Raw genomic sequence first — 24,060 nt, 5'->3', positions numbered from 1 at the left:
CCCAACTGCCCTCCTCTGCATGCCTAATCGCCCACAACTGCCATCCCCTGAGGGCCATCTTGTGGCGGCCATCTTGTGTCCACATGGGGGCAGCCATCTTTGACCACATGGGGGTGGCCATCTTGTGTGTGGGAGTGATGGTCAATTTGCATATTACCCTTTTATTAGATAGAATGTTTGTAAATTGAATTTATCAGTAAAAAAAACATAACTTAGTATACACATAAAATAGTAGACTCATTGTTTTTATCAGTTGTTTGTCGATTTCATTGCTGGGTAGTATTCCATTGTATGAGTATAACATACATTTCCTTTATCCTTCTACCAGTTGATGGACATTTGTGTTATTTTCAGCTTGTAGCTATTATGAATAAAACTATAAATATTTGCATATAAGTTTTGTTAATGAATCTCAAAGGGGTTATGCTAAGTTAAAAAAATTCAGATGCAAAAGACTACATATTGTATAATTTTATTTGTATGTTATTATAGAAAAGGCAAACTCACAGTTGCAGAAATTTGATCAGTAGGGAGTACATAGACTAGAAAGAAGCACAAGGAAATTTTGGGGGTGATGAAAATGTTCTATATCTTGACTTTGGTGATGGTTACATGATTAATAATATGCCAATATTCATAAAATTGTGCACTTGAAATTGAAGAAATTTATTCAATGTAAATTACACCTTAATAAAACCAAGCAAAAAAAGACAATCGACTGCCTTATAGTTTTCAAGACAGCCTCTCTCACATTCATGCTAGTTCATTATATTATACAGGCAAGTGTTCGTTGCTCCTCTTCATCTCCTTAATACCTTCTTCCTTTTTGGATTTTTTATTAGCTGATTGGGAATGGGAAATAATATGGTAGCTGAGCCAGACACTTCTTCATGGTCTTTTTCTCAACTACAGAAAAATGCAGCTGAAGCTTTCAAAACAATGTTTATAATGACTAAATTCTAAGTCAGGGATGATTCTAATTCTGAGTCTCCATTTGGCAGGACTAAAGGGGATGGTTTTATTCTCTCAATTACATAATATTTATTTATGGTTGTATCCACAGTGCCTATCATAGTGCCTGGCATAGTAAGCATTCCATAAATATTTATTGACCAAAAAATACAGTTAAATGGCTCATTCTGTTTTAAAGTGTTCTATTGAAAAAAATATTTAAGCTTGAAGAGAAATCCGCCTTAACTACAATACAATCTATAATAACAGACTACTAGCCTCTTTACAAATTATAGTTTGTGGTGCAGTTCTCCAGTCAGATATCCCCATCAGGATGACCAAGCTACTCTTTTCCCTGTTTGCTGGTAGTGGGGCGATTAAGCCTCACAGCTGAGTCCCTCTCTGGGAATTGCTCTTGCCCTAAAAAATCAACAGTGCCCAAAGTTACATCCCCTCCATGGACGAAGCCTGCATCTAATTATTGGTTAGTGTTGGGGGACAAAGACCTTGCTCCCTTGCCTCAATTTAAGACAATTATGAGAGAAAATTCCAGTTCCAGAGATTCTTATGGAACAGCCTGAAGCCTGACTTCAACCATACATATCAAGGTTTAAATCACCCCTTTGCTCATCTGGTTTCCCTAACTCCTTTAAAGGTGCTTCTACTGAGATCATTCTCTAATAAACATCCTGTATGTAACTTTGTTTTCTTGGGAAACTGTCAGGAGCCAAGAGTTGGTCAAAGGATTAACTCTGACCTTCAGTAAGTTACTGAAACTAGGCCCACCTCCTCTTGCCTGAGGACAAAGCATTTCTTCTGTAGCCGCCCTTCAACTGCCACACCCTTTATCTATAGTTACGACTTTAGCCGATTATCTAGGTCAGCCCCCACCCCTCCTAGGCATCCACCCTTCTAGAAATCACATATAAGGAACGATGTAAAAAATAAAATTTTGAGGCTTGATCAGAATCCCTTTTGTCTTGCCTCCATTCTTTGCGTCCCTTGTCTGTCTTTCATTCTCTTAGGTGCGCTGCCTCGGTACCCCCGTTAGAAGACCCCGCTGGCCGGGGCATTACTGGCGCCCAACGTGGGGCCCGAGAGTCGGCTCTCCGGGGAACATCTGCACATCGGTCCGGCCGGACACCCTCTTGAGTCGCCGCGGAACGCCGTGAGTGAAGACTCGGTCCCTTGATCGCCGCGGAGCTGCCCGTCCGTGAGTATGATCATAGTTGAGTTTTGCAGATGATTTTTTCAGACAAGATTTAAGAGTGAATTCCTTGTGAGAACGAATTTTTATGCCCTTTGATGGACACTTTGAGCTTCTCGATTCAACCTCCAGTCTGCTAATAAGCACTCGTCTCGCCGATCCGGGAAGAGTTAAGGGTACTGCGATCTGGCTGAGCGAGAACTCTGAATCACCCTGAGGAGTAATTTGTCTCTGGTCGGTTCCTCGTCACGTCTCTCGCAAACCCTGAGCTCGCTTTGTCTTAGTGGTCGTTATCCTGGCATGGGGCTTATACATCCCGACCTATGATACGCAAGCAGGGGCCTTTGGGCAAACAGAGATTGTTGACGAGACAACTGTCCTAGGCATAGGAAACTCAGGGCTGACCTGGCACAGGGTTTATACGTCCCAGAGGCTTACGCAGAGGAGGCAAAAAATTGAGAAGCTCCCACATCAACATGGGCACCTCTCTCAGTTCTCACAAGGTATTCCTCGATGGGCTCAAGGTGTCCCTCAGGTCGCGAGGAGTAAGGGTAAAAAGAAAGGATCTTAGACATTTCTTCTCTTTTATTCATGAAACATGTCCCTGGTTTCCACTAGTGGGCACCATCGATTCAAAGCGATGGAAAAGAGTGGGCGACACCCTTCAGGATTATTATGAGACTTCTGGCCCAGAGAAAATCCCTATCTCTGCCCTTTCTTACTGGAACCTTATATATGATATTCTTAAAGTTCATCCTCTAGATCCTGATATAAAAGATATAATAAAAACAGGAGAGACAGTCTTAAAAGATAGTTCCCGCCTGCCCTCGGCTTGTCCGTCGGTCGCGGTAAAAATGCCAGAAAACCCACCTCAAAAGGATCTTATGGAAGAAATCAAAGAAACTCATTCTACCCCTAGCACTAAGGTCCCCAGTATCTATCCCTCACTTAAAGGTTTAAATAAGACCCCCTTAGATGATAAACTCTCCCCAGAAGATCAAGAAACCCTTGATGAGCAGGCTGCTCATTGCCATGATGGTGAAGATCCCTGGGGTCTCACTGCTCCTGCTCTTCAAGAGCCTCCTAATAAAGCTTACAAACCCCCACCATACAACACCCCCACTTTTTACTATCCTCCTCTTTATCCTCCTCCTTTACCATACAACCCCCCCACCTTTTACTATCCTCCTCCTTTCCGTGCTACAGCTCCAAATCTACCCCTCAATTCTGACCCCATCAGACAAGCTAAAGTCTCTCTTACCCGAGACATATCCTCTTTAAAAGAAATCCTCCAACAAAAACGAGAACACCTCCAGCTTATTAAAGAAGTCCAAGCCCTCGAGGCAGAACTTATCACCCTCTCTACTAACCCAAACCCTTCCAAAACTGTCCCAAAAAACCTGAAATCAAAAACCACCCTCCACGCTTTTCCCGTCACCCGCAGTCAGGGTTCCCACCCTATGGTCGTTGAGGAAGAAGAAGAAGGCTCTGACTCTCAAAATCAAAATCCAGACTCAGACAATGAAGCTTCAGACACTGAAGACCCCAACCCTAGCCAGAGTAACACATCTGAACAAAAATACCGCCGCCTTAATCTTAAACATCTTAAAGATCTTAAAGCCGCGGTCAGTAACTATGGCCCTACGGCCCCCTTTACCATCGCCCTTCTTGAAAGCTTAAGTGACAAATGGCTCACACCTAATGACTGGCTATCCTTAGCTCGAGCCACGCTCTCAGGAGGTGATTATGTCCTTTGGCGTACAGACTTTGTTGAAAACTGCCTAGAAACAGCCCAACGTAATAATGAAAGTAAAAACTCCCGCTCCTGGACCAGAGATAAACTTCTTGGCAGACCCCCCTATGAAACCAATGAAGTCCAGGCCAAATTTCCCCCTGGTTTACTAGCCCAAATCCAAGTCGCCGGTCTTAAGGCTTGGCGCCGTCTCCCCCCTAAGGATTCTGCCACTACCTTGATAGCCATAATTCGCCAAGGGGCTGACGAGCCTTACAGTGATTTTATCAGCCGCCTCACGGACGCCACTGAAAGATTAGTGGGGAGAGGTGAAACGGAAAGTGCCTTTGTGAAGCATCTCGCTTATGAGAATGCTAACCCTATCTGTCAAGAGACGATAAGACCTCATCGATGTGGCAATCTCTCTGATTATATTAAACTCTGCTTCGGAATAGGTACCTCCCACGCCATTGGATTGGCTATAGGAGTGGCTCTAGAAAATTATATCCAAAAACAGCCAAATACACAACAAAAAACCTGCTTTAATTGCAAACAGCCAGGACACTTCATAAAGTATTGCCCCAGTGGCAAACAACCACGGGCTCCCCCAAAGACCGCTTGCCCTCGGTGCCGACGCGGTCTCCACTGGGCTAATGAATGTCACTCAAAAACAGATATCGAGGGTAAAGCCCTTCCACCCTGGCAGGGAAACTCCTCAAGGGGCCAGCCCCCAGCCCTAAATATGGTACTGAACCAAGGGGCCATCAGGTTCGTCCCGCAACAGATCCTTCCCGCTCAGGCATCAGCTCCCTCTGCCGCGCCACCTCAGGAAGTGCAGGACTGGACCTCTGTTCTGCCTCCGATACAATATTAATACCAGATCAAGGCATTTAACTTATTTCCACTGAGGCTTTTGGACCCTTGCCTCCAGAAACATTTGGTTTAATCTTAGGGCGTAGTAGTTCCTCCTTGGCCGGCCTTCAGGTTACCCCAGGGGTCATTGACAATGATTACACAGGACAGATTACCATTCTAGCTTCAGCCCCCTCAGGGCCCATATCCATTTCCAAAGGACAAAGAATAGCTCAGCTTATCTTACTTCCCCTAAACTCCACCAATAAAAGTAATATTCAACAACCTAGGTTGGATTCTGCCTTCGGTTCCTCTGATATCTATTGGGTTCAACAGATTACTACTGAGAGGCCACTACTCACTCTTGAATTAGACGGAAAATTTTTTAAAGGTTTAGTAGATACTGGGGCAGACGCCACGGTAATATCAACCCGATACTGGCCCCCCAGTTGGCCCTGCGAAGCCTCTGTAACACATCTTAAACGCAAAAATCCTAACCTGGAAAGATACTGAGGGTAACTCAGGGCAAGTCCAACCTTATATTGTCCCAGGACTACCTGTTAACCTATGGGGACGAGACATTCTATCTCAATTAAAGCTCATTATGTGTAGCCCCAATGAAATTATTACCCAACAAATGCTTAACCAAGGCTTTTCACTCAGACAAGTAACATCCTAGAAGCAACAAATTGGACTGGACTTTGCTTACAAGCTAACATTCTCCCAGACATCTCCATTATTCCAGGGGATGAGCCTGTTCCCTTACCCAGTCTTGATTACATTGCTGGGCGTAGTAAATGGGCTGTCCAATTCATCCCCTTACTCGTTGGTCTAGGGATCTCTGGAGCCGTAGCTTCCGGCACAGCAGGTCTAGGAGTAGCAATACACTCCTACACAAAACTCTCTAATCAATTAATTGATGATGTCCAAGCTCTTTCAGGGACCATTAGTGATCTGCAGGACCAAATTGATTCTTTAGCAGAAGTCGTATTACAAAATAGAAGAGGGTTAGATTTGCTCACGACAGAACAGGGAGGGATATGTTTGGCTCTACAGGAACGATGCTGCTTCTACGCCAACAAGTCTGGCATCGTCCGAGACAAGATCAAGAAGCTACAAGAAGACCTCGTCAAGAGACGAAAAGAGATATTTGAGAACCCGCTCTGGAGTGGACTTAATGGACTCCTCCCCTACCTCCTCCCCATTCTTGGTCCCCTTGTTGGTTTTCTCCTTATTCTTACCTCGTAAAACAGCAAATAGATTCAGCTTTAGCAAAATCCATTCAGATTCATTATCAACGCCTGGAAATGGCCGATAGGTGGGACTCGGATTACCAAGAGCGAGAGCACCTCCGGACCCAGACTCGCTCCTTCCCTACGGGGACAGCATCTTAACCAGAGGGATGCTTACCTATGCTCTAGCCAGAGCCACAGGTATGGGTATCGAACCGGGTGCAGAGCAAAGCATTGCAAGGGAAGGTTGGGATATTTTTCCAACCTCCTCTGGATTTCCCTGAGAGTATACCTGGTTTGCATAGAGGTTGACATCGATAAAAATAATGGCTCTGCCTCTCCTCCCCAAAAGATGTCAAGAGCCACACACGGTGGGTATGCAAAGCCCACGGGAGGAACCAGGTCAATGTCTCCTCGGTCAATTAATGCCTACTCCCGTTTCTTAAACAGAGAGGGAGGAGATGTCAGGAGCCAAGAGTTGGTCAAAGGATTAACTCTGACCTTCAGTAAGTTACTGAAACTAGGCCCACCTCCTCTTGCCTGAGGACAAAGCATTTCTTCTGTAGCCGCCCTTCAACTGCCACACCCTTTATCTATAGTTACGACTTTAGCTGATTATCTAGGTCAGCCCCCACCCCTCCTAGGCATCCACCCTTCTAGAAATCACATATAAGGAACGATGTAAAAAATAAAATTTTGAGGCTTGATCAGAATCCCTTTTGTCTTGCCTCCATTCTTTGCGTCCCTTGTCTGTCTTTCATTCTCTTAGGTGCGCCGCCTCGGTACCCCCGTTAGAAGACCCCGCTGGCCGGGGCAGGAAACGTGACCCAAGACAATTCATATTGGTAAAAGTCCTAAGAATAAGTCTCAAATATGGGATTTTAGAGCTAGATTACTCTCTGGTCATATATATAGGAGGATTTCATCTGCAGTGGTAGAAGGCATACTAATAGTCACTAACATGATATGGCAGTGCAATCCACTGGTGATAAACTGGAATGGGATCAAGGGTGCAAAGGAATGCAGCAGTGTGCACAATAGCTCAGGTGTTTGGAAGGGATAAGGTGAGTATTAATTACAAGGAATATGGAATTGGATAACTTTTGTGTATATTATTGATGCACTGGAGAAAAACCATGAAAAGATAAGGGTTAATCATCAATTTAAGCAAAACGTGAAAATCAGAGGGCTTCCTTGGCAGCACATAAAGAAACTCATCTTCTCCAGCTGGAGGGCAGAAAAACCTGAGAACATGGTTCCGACTTATTTATAAGAGTAGAGGAGCATGAGAAACTGGAATTCTCAACCCTATGTTGATGACAGGTCAACCATAGGAAGGGAAAGGGACTCTGGTTCTTGGGATGACGACATTTCAAGAATACTTGAAATCCACCCAGCTGCTGTAGCTCAGTGGTTGACACTGACCTATGAACCAGGTCACGGTTTGATTCTCAGTCAGGGCACATGCCCAGGTTGCAGGCTCAATCCCCAATGTGGGGTGTGCAGAAGGCAGACAATCAATGATTCTCTCTCTTCCTCTCCCTTCCTTTCTGAAATCAACAAAAATATACTTTTTTAAAAAAGAATACTTGATATCTTGAATTCCCAGATTCCCCTGAACCCACTGGGACTGCAAAAGTGGTCTACTGCCCTCTGTTAAAGTAGCACAGGTTTCTTCTGCCTTGCAAGACAATTCCAGATCCTCTTACAATCAATTCCCACCTCCCTTTCTGGCCAACAGACAAATAAGGTAAAGTCACACTGGGGAAAGTATTAGGTGGGAAAAGGAAGGGAAATGTGACTATACATTGAATTAACTAGAATACCTAACAGGAGAAAATATATGGGGCTAGACCCTGATGATGCTGAATCAAGATGGGCACAATGTAGTTGGAAGTGGTAAGTTTATGAATATGGCAGAAATCCCTCATTATTGAGGATTTAGTAACCTAACAAAGACAGGATACGACATGCTACTAGGATGGCTGAAAATTTCTCTCTCTTCAGACTCAGGGAACTTAAAAGTTTAAACAGAGTCAAATATGTGTGTGTGTGTTTAACTATAGAGAGTGTACAGTACTATTATACCTACCACAGTGTTCTCCAAAATTGCCTGAAAATAAGAATCACCTAATATACTTGTTACAGGGATCTGGGCTCTAACCCAGAAGTACTGAAGATGAATTTCTTCGGGGAAAGATATGGTAATTTATGTACTAGTAGTTAACAAGTTGTCCCAGCTGACTTTTAGCAAGCACATTTTGAAAACACTACATTACTGCATATTTTCCCAATTTTATCTGTTCCAGATGACAGAATTCAGGTTATCTGGGGTACAATCAAACCCCAGAAAGTAGCACTGAATTCTGAGAATAGAAAGAGGCCCTGAAAGCAATCAAATCTTAATACCCCTGAATCTAAGCTATAATTTATGCAGTATTTTTCCTGAAACCTCTCTGAAAAAATATCCTGCAGCCTTATTTAGAAAATCTTGTCTATTAAAGCACATGCATACTTTGGAGATATTGTGGTTCCATTCCAAATCACTGCAATAAAGCGAGTATCGCAATAAAGGGAGTAATCTTTTGCTGGTGGAGGTTCTTGCTATCAATTTGTAAAAAAAAAAAAGCAACATCCATGAAGTGTAATAAAGCAAAGCACAATAAAACAAGGTATGCCTGTATGTGTATCTAAACTATCTTTATGGCCTCTGTCAGACCCAATAGAGTTTGAACGCCTGTTGCCTGAGCTTTTTCTTAGGCTATACACTACACATCCTGCCCTCCCCAGCTATACACATAAGCTTAACTGGAAATGTCCTGTCTAGTCAGGGTCACAGAGCTGGCTGGCCCAGCTGGAACAATGAAAATCAGTATGCTCCCCCCATACTTCCCAGAACTCTTGCAGTAGAGGAGGGCAAAGTGAGTAGTTCTGATCAATGGACTATGGGCCAGTAGTGTACCATGACCATGGAGGTGGAAGCAGTCTGCCAGGGTGCACATATGGCTCGATCTGTAGAGAATTTAAAACCAACCTATTGCCCAACCAGCGTGGCTCAGTGGTTGAGCACCTATCTATGAACCAGGAGGTTGCAGTTGGATTCCTGGTCAGGGCATAGGCCTGGGTTGTGGGCTCCTTCCTCTCTGAAATCAATAAAAATTTATTTTAAAAAACCCCAACCTATTAACATCTCATTCTGGCAATTATAAACAATATCACTAATACATTATTCTCCCCTGAAAAACATATTTTGGTGCTCATAAAGTTGGAAAAAATTTCTGTGGTTACTTTTTAGTTTTAATAGTATATATTAGTCTCAAAGTAGCACCTTTAAGAAACATTATATTTTACAGGGAAGTTAATTTGGAGAACTGCCAGGTATATAGTCAGCCCTGACACTCTTAAATTGGGTTTTACTTCAAGATTCTGAAATTATTTTTATGTTTATAAAATAAGAAAAACCCTTGTTAATATAGAATGGTTGATCCTCTGAGATTATTTGGTATCAAACTAATACTTTTTATATTATGAGATAGAGACCTACACAAAGTAAGCAACTGCTCAACATTCTCCAGTTAATAAGTGAAAGTTCTGTCATGTGATCAGAATTTCTTCTATCATGTGATCAGAATTTCTTCTTATTTACATTGCATACTTAAAACTATTTCCAATTCACTCTTTTTTTTTTTTTTTTTACTACAGAAACATAACCCTCAATTGTTTTAAGAAGAACATCAAACAGGTGAAAATGAACCTCTAGTTAAGTTCCTCTTACAAAATTCATGGCAAAAATGTCTCCTTACTGTAGAATATATGGATACAACATAAAATATGAATTTTCACACAATTAGACATAGACTTGGAAGTAGCCTGTTTAGCACTCTTTTCTGCTGATTCATAGCCTACAATTTTTTTTTTTAAATATATATTTTATTGATTTTTTACAGAGAGGAAGAGAGAGGGATAGAGAGTTAGAAACATCGATGAGAGAGAAACATTGATCAGCTGCCTCTTGCACACCCACTACTGGGGATGTGCCCGCAACCAAGGTACATGCCCTTGACCGGAATCGAACCTGGGACCCTTGAGTCCGCAGACCAACGCTCTATCTACTGAGCCAAACTGGTTTCAGCCATAGCCTACAATTCTAATGGGAACAGTGCAAATGTAGTATGTCTGTTTTGCTTGCCTTTTAAAATTTAAATGCAGCTTTCTCCACAAACTGCTGAGATCATCAAGGTGTATGACCCTTGTCTGCTTGACAGTCAAATGAATTTCAAACTTTTGCACTCATAAAAGAATGCATTGCTTCAGTGTACAAACTATTTGAGTGGGTTGGGATTGCTTTCATTTATTAATTTTAATATTTAATGCAATGCACTGTGATGTCATTGGCAAGTAAACTAATGAAGTCCCTATATCCAGATAGGTGAAACTTTTTCAAGTAGCATATTTCTATTTTCTTATGAATAAATGCAACATTGATATTTTTGAACTATTCTAAGAATAAAGAAAATTCAAATAATATAGAACCCAAATATCTAGCATCTAAATATAAAAGGTGAATATTTACCCATATTTGCCTCAGATTAAAAATATATTATGGAAAATACACATAACATAAATTTTGCCATTTTAACTTTTTATTTTCTCATAGTGTTTTCAGTTTATTGTACAAAGGTTTCAAATTTTTATGTAGGCAAATTACCAATCTTTTCATTGGCAGTTAGAGTTTATTCTACTTAAGAAGTCCTTTCATACCTGGTGGTTATAGAGATATTCTCCTATAATTTTATCAATGACTCTAATGTTTGATTATTTATTTTTACATTTCTATCTTTAATTTATCTGAAATTATCTTTGAGTGTGCTATGAAATAGGGATACATTCCCCCTCCCCCCATATAGGAAACCAATTGTCCCAACATCATTTATTTACAATCTTATCCTTTCTCCTTTGAGTTTTACTGCCTTCTCTGTCATGGACCAAGTTCTCTTGTGTGTTTCCATCAGTTGCTGACCTCACTAATTCTATTTCATTGGTCTGCCTATTCCTGCTTTGATAATACATTATTTGTGTCAGAGAGAGAGAGAGAGAGAGAGAGAGAGAGAGAGAGAGAGAGAGAGTGTGTGTGTGTGTTTGTCCTCACCAGAGGATATGCTTTTTATAGAAAAGGGAGAGATAGATAGATAAATATGGATTGATTGCCTCCTGCAAATGCTAACTGGGGATCGAACCTGCAATCTAGGTATGTACCCTGACTGGGAATTGAACCCACAAACTTTTGTACACATCCTCTCTGTGTATGGAATGATGCTCCAACCAACTGAGCCTCCCGGCCAGGAAAATACATTATTTTAATACCATTTTGTAATAATTTGTGATATGTAATAGGACTCCTTAGACATATTCAAAATTACCTTGGATTTTGTTGGATCTTTTTCTAATTTCATGTTAATACATGTTTAACAAATACAATGAACTTACTATGTAACAGGTTCTGTGTGATGTGCTTTAAAAAAAGTAACTATTTTTTTCCTTATAGGAAACAACTCTATTTTATCAATGAAGAGACTGAAGCACAGAGAGGTTAATTAATTTTCCAAGGTCACATGGCTTGTAAGTGGCAAAGCCTGAATTTAAAGCCAGTCAGTCGGGCTCTAGAGTTTATGATTTTAATCACTATGCTGTGTGCTCTCTCATGTGAATTTTTCAATATCAATGAAAAAATACAATTACAAATTTAATTAAAATTGTATTGAATTCATATACTAATTAGGGCAGAATTAATATCATTTTGATAGTGAATCCTCACATGTCTAAACTAGGAATAGTTTTCCAGTTACTGAATGTGTCATGGACTGCTGGTTTCCTATACAATACCCATACTGCCTTCTTCCTAAGTAACAAAACTCCAATTTTGTTCAGGGTAGCAATAACCTCAGGAGGAAAATTACATTTTGCAGCGTCCTTGCAGGTAGGGAAGCCAATGTGACATATTTCTGGTCAATAAAATATAAGTGCAGGTTGCTGGACAGGGTACAAAAGAAAGCTCTTTAAAAAGAGGCAGACTTTATTGGCACCAAAATTGCCCCCACCCCTTCATCCTTCCCTTTCTTCAAGCTTGTAATGCTTATGTCATGCTGGACACTGAGCAGCCATCCTTTGATTATGAAGATAATAAAAGTCATATGCCGAGGATGGTAGAGTGGAAAGCTCAAGGAAGCCTAGGTCCCTGAAACCATTATGTAGTCATTGTACCAGCCCAAATCAACCTCCTCCAAGGTTCATTTTATATTAAAGTAAAATAAATTTTTAAAATTACTCCACTCTTAATGTTTCCTCTCATAAACAACTGAACACAATCCATAACTGATACAATAAAGTCTTATTTCATAACCCGTGTTGATTAATTAAATGTGTCAACTTGACTGGGCTAAGGGATGCCCAGATAGCTTTTTAAAAAAATATATTTTATTGATATTTTACAGAGAGGAAGGGAGAGGGATAGAGTCAGAAACATTGATGAGAGAGAAACATCTAATAGCTGCCTCCTGCACACCTCCTACTGGGGATGTGCCCGCAACCAAGGTACATGCCCTTGACCAGAATCGAACCCGGGACCTTTCAGTCCGCAGGCTGATGCTCTATCCACTGAGCCAAGCCAGTTATGGCACAGATAGCTTTTTTTTACTCTATCTATAAAGGGTGTTTCTAGAAGAGATTAGCATTTGAATTAGTAGACTGAGTAAAGAAGATGGCGCTCATCAATGTGGATAGGCCTCATCCAATTATTTGAGAGTCTAAAAGAGCATAAAGATGAAGGAAAGGCAAATTCATTTTCTACTTGGGTTGGGACTTCCATCTTTTCCTGCTCTCAGGCATTGGTGCCCCTGATTCTCAAGATTTTAGACTCCTACTGAAACTTAACACTATTGCCTGCCCTGCTTCTCAGGCCTGTAGGTTTTGATTAGAACTTATGGGGACACTGTTCAGAGTACACCAGCTGGTCAAGGCTGCCCTGAGTTTGGGAATCCTAATCAGGCCAAGATACCATGAGCGGGTGCAAGGACACAAGGTACACTGTGCCCTTCTGTAGCAAATATGATTGATGTCACTGTTGGCATGAAGCCTTCTTTGTCTAAATAGTGGAAAAGTAGGTTACTGACCAGCTAGTTAGCTGGCGTAGGCTGAAACGAGAGTGAGAAGAAGTCTGCTGAAGTATGGTGAGAGAGCAGCTAGGATGGAGTGTGTGAAGAAGGAGAGACAGGAGAAGCTATTGAGATGGAGAGCTCAGATACCACTAGAATCTGAGGCAGTGAGTCTAGGAGGCAGTGTGTGGCTGCTCAGATAATAGCAGTGGGTACAGAGACTGATGCTGCTTTATGAGAAAGATATATGTTCACCAGCCAGTGTCCGGCTGCCTACCTGTATGGGCATTTCTGAGAGGACTGTTCTTGTCTGATGTGGCCACTGGCTTCAACAATAAAGACTCATTCTTATACACCCACAACTTCTCATGGCTTCTCTGTCTAAGACCCAGCATCCTAGGAAGTCTAGCCCCAGGCAGAGGGGCTTGGACCCAATACCTGTAACTAGTGAGCAGAGGATAAAGGAGGAACTTGGACTAAGTTCCCAACAGTTAGTACAGTGGGCAGGGTTTAAGCAGGAACCAACCATAGTGTAGTTGAATGGGAGAATTTAAAAGAATACATGAACTTAGAGCCAGTCAGACCAGAAGAGCTGTGCGGTGCTCTTGCTGCTGGCTCTTACAGAACTGTACGACCAGCTTTCCTTACCCTCCAGATTTCACACTGCTGATAGTGAAACAGCCTCCATAAATGCATGAGCCAATCCCTCACAATAAATCTCTTTCTATATGTATCCCATTACTTCTGTTTCTTTGGAGAACCCTAATACATTGCCTTCAATAATATTTGTAATTTTCTCCACAAAGTCTTTGTTAGATTTACTACTAGGTGATCTTAGATTTTTGTTATTAAAAATAAAAACATTTTTTGTTATGATAGTTTCAAATTGGCTGTTGCTGCTTAAGTTATTATTTATTTCCCATTAATTGTTTACCCTAAAACACTGTTACTTTCCTGGTTCTAATAATTGGTAGAAGTTATTGAAATTTCTGTGTTGATAACCCTATTATGTGTGAATAAAGACAATTGATTACTTTCTTTTCTTTCCTTTCTCTTACCTTTTCAAAATGTTTTCTTCTCTTATTACAATGGTTAGGCCTTCCATTACAATGCTAAGTAGAATGTTTTTGGTGAATCCCTTTATTGGTTAAGGGAGTCTATTTGTAATGTATTAAGAGCTTTTTAAAGCTATGAATGGACATTATGTTTGATCAGATATGTATTCTATATATCTTGAGATTATAACATTTGTTTTTCTCTTAGGCTTTCAGTATGTTTTTATGGTGGATTAAAATGATATATTTTGAAGGCTGAGCCATTCCAAAGGATTTGGACAGATGGCAAGCTTCCTCACACTATCTTAGGTATTATAATCTATTTTGTCAGATGAGCCATCCTTTGAAGGCATTTCACTATGTAAGTTTTAGTTTCTCTTCCTCCTATAGATTTTGGGTCACAGGGCAGCTCCATTTGTTTTGGAAACCTATTTTCCTACTAAATCATATATACAGTATTGAAAACTTTATGGGCCACTGAAATATCAGCTCATATTTAATGCCAAACTTTAAAATGATCTTTTACTTTTAAGTACCTGAAGATTTTTTAAAAAATTACCTATATAATAAAGTTTATATTTTGATATACTTAATCTCATATTTCTATGTGTTTCTAATGAGACTCTGACATGGTGCTAGAAACTGATTTACTAGATATTTAATTAGGTAAAAAAATCAGTAAGTGTCTTATTTAAAAGATTGCTTAGATATAAGGGAAGTAGTAATTTTGTCTAATATCTCTTTACTAGAGTCCCAGTGCATGAAATTTGTGCACAGGGGTGTGTGTCCCTCAGCTCAGCCTGCACCCTCTCCAATCTGGGACCCCTCGAGGAATGTCCGACTGCCCGTTTAGGCCTGATCCCAGTGAGATCGGGCCTAAATGGGCAGTCGGACATCCCTCTCTCTCTCACAATCCAGGAATGCTGGCTCCCAACCACTCACCTGCCTGCCTGCCTGATTGCCCTTAATCACTTCTGCCTGCCAGCCTGATCACCCCATAACCACTCCCCTGCCAGCCTGATCGACACCTAACTGCTCCCCTGCCGGCCTGGTCACCCTAACTGCCCTCCCCTGCTGGCCTGGTCACCCCCAACTGTCCTGCCCTGCTGGCCTGGTCACCCCTAACTGCCCTCCCCTCCTGGCCTGGTCACCCTAACTTCCCTCCCCTGCCAGCCTGGTTGCCCCTAACTGTCCTCCCCAGCAGGCCTGGTCGCCCCCAACTGCCCTCCCCTGCTGGCCTGGTCACCCCTAACTGCCCTCCCCTGCTGGCCTGGTCGCCCCCAACTGCTCTCCCCTGCAGGCCTGAGTCCCCCCTCACAACTGTCCTCCCCTGCAGGTCTGGTCACCCCCAACTGCCCTCCTCTGCAGGCCCCATCACCCCTAACTGTCCTCCCTTGCAGGCCTTATCACCCCCAACTGCCCTCCCTTGAAGGTCTGGTCCCTCCCAACTGCCCTCCCCTGCTGGCCTGATCACCCACAACTGCCCTTCCCTGCTGGCCATCTTGTGGCAGCCATCTTATGTCCACATGGGGGCAGCCATCTTTGATCATATGGGGGTGGCCATCTTGTGTGTTGGAGTGATGGTCAATTTGTATATTACTCTTTTATTAGATAGGATATCATGGGTATTGAACTGGTGGTCAATGGGATTCAAGCAAAGCACACAGGCTTTGCTTAGTTAGTCCAGTGCTTCTCTTAAAATGAAATCAGAGCATTTACTTGATTTTCCCAGCCACTAGGACATTTCAGTTCATGAATCCTGTCAATATATTTAAAACAGCAATTTTCAACCCTAACTCATCATTGTAATATTATTTTCTAGAAATTAAAAAGTACTTATTATACACTAATAAGTGCATGTCAAATATTTTTTAAAAAGTACATCTTTTGGTTCTATTAAAAACCCTGTAAGATACATAGTGTTATCCTATGTGAAAGATAAGGAAGCTGAGTTTCAAGATTGCATCACCTGCTCACCAAAACCAGATATTTTGTCAAATCATGTGTTCTTTTTAATTAAATCCACCAGCAATGTGAATTTTTTCTTTTCTTACATTTCATGTTATAGTTAAACTAAGTAAGAGATGTTATCAATAAATAGCTTTAAGTGGAGTCAGAAGCCATTATTTTTCCATTATGTATTTCAACAATTTTGATAAATTACTTTCATGATTGCAATTGATTAAATTCAGAAGCTATGCTCCTGGTGGTCTTTAATGTCTATAATTTCATCTCTTCTTCAATAAGATAAGGAAATGAATGTAATACAAGTCATATACCTGGATATGAATGATGTGTACAGTCAACAGTTGACATTTTGAAAGAGGATTCACAGGTTAATTCACAGCCGAATCCCCCTCCAAATAACTACTGGGTTAATCTGTATTTAAGATCTTCCAGAATGACTCTCTGGTACTAAGGTATTAAAGCATCAGAGAGTGGTCCTCAGAGGGCATATTTGCCTTTTCATCACTCAAAGCTAGAGTTTTTCTGCAAAGTCAAACATAAAGTCTAGATGTAAAGAATACATAACAGCAAGATGGAGGAAAAGTACCTTTCAGCTAAGGATTTTGTTTGTTTGTTTGTTTGTTTTTAGAAACTTCAAACAAAATAAATTTCCAAAATTTTTAAAAAGACATGTAAGATGTATTTTTAATTGAGGAACAAAGCTATACACCACAAGGTATGGGGAAATGAATTTAAATTTTAGATATAGAATAAGAACGTTTAAATATGAAAAAATAAAATATGCTAATTTAAAATAAGTAAACATTATAGAAAATAACATAAATTGAATAAAGAATATGGAACAATGATTTGATGGCAGAGTAAATAGGTTCACAATGATTCAAGTATAAATCTAAATGTTGCTTCTTGTACATGTCATCTATGACTTTGAGCTAGCTTTAAGAATCTCAGCTAACATAATTGTTCAATGGTTTATTAACACATCACGAATTCCAAAGTATTCTTGTAAGGATTAAATTGGATAATATGTGCACTGTGCTTTTGTTTACTCCATTGTAAGCAATTGATAAATGCTTTTTTAAAAAGTTCCCTTTTACTCTCCTTAGTGTAAACAAATGCCTGTATAAACAGGACAGCATGATATAATTGACAGAATACCTGATTTAAATTTAGAAGAATTGGTAAATGACCTTGGGAAAGTCAGTTCACATCTTTGGTCTTCAGATTACTCATCTGTGAAAATGAATATTGATTCACTTGGCCCTTGTTCAAAGTCACAGCTATCAAGTGTTAGATCCATACATAGGTCTGACTCACAAGCTGGGCTCTTTTTTGCTCTATATTTGCCATCTTATGGTATCCTTTGGGTTTGTAACATAAAAGAAAGTGCACTCTCTAAATGCCAACCCTATTGCTAACTCATTCCTGATCATCAAAAACAAACAAACAAACAAAAAGATGATGAAACACTATAGCAGAGGATTGAAGGTGGTATCAGACTAGGTAGATGTTGCAATCACCTCCTCCCAGGACCAAACTGGAATTTCAACAAAAATATAGAGCCAGCAACCTGAATAACCAACTGAAGACTAGCTGAAGAGGAGTCTTATAACCAAGATTTTACAGAAGAAGGCACATCAAAACTGGTAGAAGGGCAGAGATGTGAAAAGGTCTGGCCCTGCTCCAACAGGCAGTGGCTGAAATTCCAAAGGAATGTCTCAACTGTGGTGAGTTCCCCTGATAAGCATGGGGTCTAAAACCAGAGAATCAGAGGAAAAAAGAGGGGCCCACATAACACATGGCTGTGAAAATCAGTGGAGATTCTGTCTACCAGGGAGAGATAGAAGTTGGCTAGAGACACAGGAACCCTTTTAAAGGCCTAAGGCACAATATCTCTTTTGGAGCAACTCACCCTGGGCTTCAGTAGAGAAAGGGTGGAATGTACTAGTGTAGCATTAGGAGAGACTGGGGTTTGTGGTTCTGGAAAGAGAGCTGACAGGACAGCTACTAGGATCCCTGTGCAAACTTTAGACACCATCTTTCTTGGGTGGAGCACTCCCCTCCAAATGGCATCAGTCCAGGGGAAAGTAAAGCCCTACCTACTAAATTCCCTCTTGCCCTACCCAGGAAGTTTGCTCCCTGCTGATAAGTCAGCTATCTTGGTCAAGGTGTATAACTCTGGAAAGGCTCAGGGGTTGTCAAGGACCAAGTTGTATGGCTTTGAAGACAGGGCCATTTCCCTGCCCTTCCCCTGACTGGAACCCCTCCTCCAGGAGATCTGCAATCCCACTCTCCAGGCTCCTGGTGGCCCCACCCTTCTGAACCCTGGTGGCTCTGTCCTGCTGAGATCTGGACAGACTCCAAGACAGTCTTGAGTTGTATGGCTCTGGGGCAATGACCACTCCCTCCACCTTCCCTCAAATCTTACTACCATATCCCCCTCATGGGATATTCACTAGCCCCATCATCCTGACTCCTAGAACCCTACCCTGCTGAGATCAGGTTCTTGTCAGAATCTGAAAGAAACTGAGTTATGTGGCTCTAGGACAAGGCCCATTTTCCTCTTGCATGCCTGACCAGTGCAGAACCCTCTCTTCACAGAGCCAAATCTTGTCAGTGTGGGACTGGTAAACTCTCCTGGCCTCAGCTGATGACTACTGCAGAACACACCCAATCACAAAGGTCTATGGGTGCCTGGAAGGTGACAGCTAGCACTGGCACTGCGCTTGAACCTGTATCAATCTGGTGAACACCACTCACCCTTTCCTGTTGACTCACTAACAACCCAACTCATATAAATCGAGTACAGCCAGAGGCTCTTCAGTGACTGAGCCTAACAGGCATCCAGTAGGCAGAGGCAAACTCAGAGTGCCTTGGGACTTTTGCTTACCTGGCCCCAGGCCCAATGCTTGCAAAAGCCTGACTTGGTACACAGCTTGGTCCTTTCTGCACACACTCAGGCCCAGCAGATGTACCCACAAACTGTGGATTGCTTTGTAGCTGAAAACAGGTAGCTCAGGGCCAGTCACAGACAGGATCTGATATTGACCTGCATCAGAGTTTCCCCCGAAGAGACCCCAGAACCAACACACTCAGTGGCCAGCCCCAGATAACATCAGAGAAGGATCCAATAAGCTTCACAAGTAGTGTATCAAAAGGGAGATCTTGGCAGGCATTGCACCCTGCTGAGGTAAATTCTGCTTGTGTGGTCAGCATCTGCACAACAGCTCATACACTGTGGTCTGGCTTGTTCCACATAGTCAATCAGCCTGAGGGTCAACCCCATGCACGAATGGGCCAATAACAATCAAGACTCAATTACAACAAGAGGGCCCACATAACCCACACAGGGACATTCCTCAAGCATCCAGCTCAGGTGATAAAGGAGATTGTGCCACTGGGTCCCACAGGACACCTACTACATAGGCTACCTTACAAAGAATGGGAGGCATAGCAGATCAACCTAATACACAGAAACAAATTCAAAGAGGCAGCCAAAATGGGGAGACAAAGAGACATGACCCAAATGAAAGAAGAGGATAAATCTCAAGAAAAAGAGCTAAATGAAATAGAGGCAAGCAATTTATCAGATATAGAATTTTAAAAAAATGGTTATAAGGATGCCTAAGGAACTTAGTAAGAATTACAACAACATAAAAAAGCACATAGAAACCATTAAAAAGAACCAATAAGAAATGAAGAATACTTCATCTAAAATGAAGAATACTCTAGAAGGAATAAACAGTAGGTTGGATGAAGCAGAGAATGAAATCAGCAACTTAGAAGACAAGGTAGCAGAAAATACAGATTCAGAGAAATACAATTACCATATGATTTCACTTATATGTGGTGTGTAATGAACAAAATAAACTAACAACGTAGAAACAGACTCATAGATACTGAGAACAGACTGACAGCTGTCAGAGGGGAGGGACGGTGGGGGTTGGGTGAAAAAGGTGAAGGGATTAAGGAAAATAAACCCTCATAGGCACAGAGAATAGTATGAGGATGTGTGTGGAAGAGGTAGCAAAGGGTAAAGGGGAGATAAAGGGGATGGGAGGAGCCTTGACTTGGGATAGTGTACACACAATACAATATACAGATGATATATTATAGAATTGTACACTTGAAACCTATATAATTTTATTAACCAATGTGACCCTAATAAATTCAATTAAAAATTAAAAAAGAAATATTATAGCATATACTATAGCAGGAGCTTAACAGCATTTTCTCAAACATTATTATTTATTATTAGTTCATAAGGGCCATGGATTTCCATAAATATTTTCCTATGAGCATACATGCATACATACATACATACATACATACATCGTTTCTTTTCTCTGATGAATTGGTTCTTGGCACAAAAATTTAAAGGTCAATATTTATAAGGTGACAAGCAAACCTTGGCATTTTGCAACCCAACTGCTTGTGACCATAAGCAAGTCACTTTACCACTTGGGTCCAAGGGTGAACAGAGAGAGAAAGAATGAACATAAGTGAGCCTCAGGTGGAAATTTTATCGCCTTTGATTACAATCTCAGAAGTTACACACTATCACTTCTGACAAGGTTCTCTGAAGCACACTACACCTAAAAGTAAATATCACCCTTCTTATCCCTCACATAATTGTACCTATGTACCACCATGAAAGAACACGTTTAAATAGTATTCAATTTACTCTACCTGACTTGTTATAAACAAACACATCTTGCACACTTATATACGTGGTATCTTTGCAGTGTCAATTAGATAATGGAAAATTTTCAACACCTTTTGGCACATTATTTAAAAGGCTATGCTTCGTTTTCCTTCACTGAAGATACTGCTCAAAAAAGTGTTTATGCAGACCTCTCAGATAAAACAAAAGAGAACATGTTCATTTGTAACTGTCAAATGATTGCAAATTATTTTTTCATTCAACTGAAAACAAAATAATTTCATGACAGTAAAATTTTGCTACATAGCAAAGTCATGGTGAAAAAAAGACAAGAGTGAATTAACTGAACCAGGTGCCACATTCTGACAAATTTAGCAAGGAAATGGACAGGCTAGTTGGCTTAATATTATTTGTTAAGATGGAATACATTAAAAATAACTCATCTACAAATAAATCAGTGTCAGTTAAAAATATCAGAAATTATTAATGATACTTTAGAAGAACCAATATTTTTTCTATTGATTTGTCTTCCCTTTTGTATATGGCAAGAGCAAGGCTTTTAGATAAGTAAGAAGCAATATATAAAGTATTCTTCATCTAGATTTGAGTTCACATTTTATTGTTACACCATATAAGACAATGAATATGATGACTTGTTTGGGTGTCCTAAACGGATGTTTTCAAGTTTGCAGTAAATATAAATGCATTAGCCATATTGACTGATACTCCAGTATAACAATCCTAAGATCAAAATAAACATTTTCACCAATCATTCAATTGTTGGCAATTATGTCACTCCAGATATATTAGGGTATGCTTCAGCAAAATAAACAACACTCCAAATCTTACTGTTTTAAGATAAGAAATATTTAAATGCATATGCCATGTTCAGTGTGGGCAGGCTGGGTTCTATGTATATTTTAGTTATTCAGAGATTTAGGCAAATGGAGCATCCTCCATCCCCAAATTTGATGGTTATTGTGTCAGATGGAAAAAGCAGTGTTAGAGGGTCTTGCATTTCTAAAGAAGGGTCAGATATATTGGCCAGTTCAAGTCAGTCCCATCCAATCTAAAGAAAGCCAGAAAATGGCTTTGTGTACTCAGAATGGGGAAGAATCAGAAATATTTGGTGAACAGCATTCATGGGGAACAGAACTTAATGATTAAGATAAAATAAATTAGATCAAAGAGCCAGGGAAAGGTGAGCAGAGATGAATGAAACAGAGTAGAAGAGAAGTCCTAGGTAAATTAATCAGATGGAAGCTACTTCCTCATCCAAAACTCTGTGCAGTATAGGTAGGTATGTACTCTTTATAGGATAAGTAGAGTAGATACATTTAGAGTGCCAGAAATAGAACAACATAAGCACTTAAAGAACAGTTAACCACGTAAGTGAATCACTCTTCTATAAGTCCATACAGTTCCCCCCATTTATAAAACAAATATCAGAATGATGCTATAGTTAAAAAAAGATAAGCCATCATATTTTTATTGTGGAAATAATTTTTCATATTTTATATTTATTTTAGAGAGAGGAAGAGAGCAAGAGTGAGAGAAAGATTGATATGAGAGAGAAACATCAATTGGTTGCCTTCTACATGTGCCCCAACTAGGAGCAAATTGTAACCTGGGTACGCTCCCTGACTGGGAATTGACTGCCACCTTTTGGTGTATGGGACAATGTTCCAACCAGCTAAGCCACACTGGCCAGAGCTCGATGTTTCATATTTTTATGTTAAATTAGATTGGAACCCAGTATTAGATAATGTTTTGTTTTGCTTTTGACTTTGGACATACGTACAGAGTTGAGGTATTTGCCTTATCCTATTGAACACAGCAAGGCCCCTCTTCTCTTTTATTTTTCCATGTCATTTGCATTTTTGTTTCCCATTCCCTTCCCTCCATAGGGAACCATTCCAAACTGTTTGATACACACGCGTTTTGTTTGTATGATTTTGCAAAATGTGTATTATTTTGTGTGCATGCATTTTGAATTTATGAAAATGGTAATTTACTATACTTCATTTTGTTCATTAAAGATCATGTTATGTAAAGGGTTCACAAAGTGCAAAAATGGGAGATATATGGGGAAAACTTTGATGTTCACATTAAATAAAACTTAAAAGCACCAAAAGCAAAAGGAAAATTCTGAAAACTTCCAAGGAGATCAAATACAAAAACAATTTATAATTTTTAAGTAAAAAGAAAATACAGTTGGAATGGCCATGGATGTGAGAGAGAACATTGATTGGTGGTCTTCTTTATGTGCCCCAACTGGGGATTGAACCTACAACTTAGGTATGTGCCCTCACTGAGAACTGAACCTGCAACCTCTTGGTATACTGGATGATGCTCCAACCAACTGAGGTACTCAGCCAGGGCTTTAGTACAATATTACTAAGGTAAAGAAAAGGGGGGAAGGATTAAAGGTGTATGAGAATATATTAATATATTTTTAAGGAGGATCACATACATATATTTATAAGTCTCAGAAATCAATAGAGAAAAATTAATATGAGTGTGGGTCCACATAACACATGGGCCACCTGAAAAAAAAATAAAACGTCTATATTTTTTATTTATTTATTTATTTATTATTACAAGATGTTATAAATTAATTCTGCATCAGATTAGATTGTGTTCAAATTGCTCAGTTCTTTACAAATCATAATTCCTTAATGTATGTTAAAACAGTTAAATAGTCATAATGCTTTTTCCATAATTATACTTGATACACATCATTTTAACTATACAAAAGGCAATGCCAGCATACTTACTGGGACCTGAAGTGTGGTGAGGAGCTTGGCCTCAGTTAATCTGGTGAGTGAGGAATCCACACCCTCCAGGACCTTCCTTCTTATTGTGCCACTGCTCTCATTCCTCCAGTGTCTCTTGATGTTGAATGAAACAAAACCTACCAGTTAAGTTTATATTACAATTATCTGACTTCTCCCTAGCATTCATGTTCTAGAGTTACACACACACACACACACACACACAAACATTGAGAGCCTACTTGACAGTCAAAGCACTTCTCCCTCTCCAGTGTGGACTTTCTGATGTTTGGAAAGATTTGACTTACTGCAGGTTTTCCCACAATTATTACATCAACTAGGGGCTCAGTGCACGAATTCGTGCACCTTGAAAGGAATTGTGGGCCACAAGACTGCCACAGGGACAGGTCTCAGCCCATACTCTGTGCCCCCACCCAGACCCTCCAGCCATGGCCCCTGATTCCCTGTCTGCCAG

The sequence above is a fragment of the Eptesicus fuscus genome, chromosome 1 (genome assembly GCF_027574615.1).
Source record: "Eptesicus fuscus isolate TK198812 chromosome 1, DD_ASM_mEF_20220401, whole genome shotgun sequence".
Classification (NCBI taxonomy): domain Eukaryota; kingdom Metazoa; phylum Chordata; class Mammalia; order Chiroptera; family Vespertilionidae; genus Eptesicus; species Eptesicus fuscus.
Note: the sequence above shows the minus strand (reverse complement) of the source record.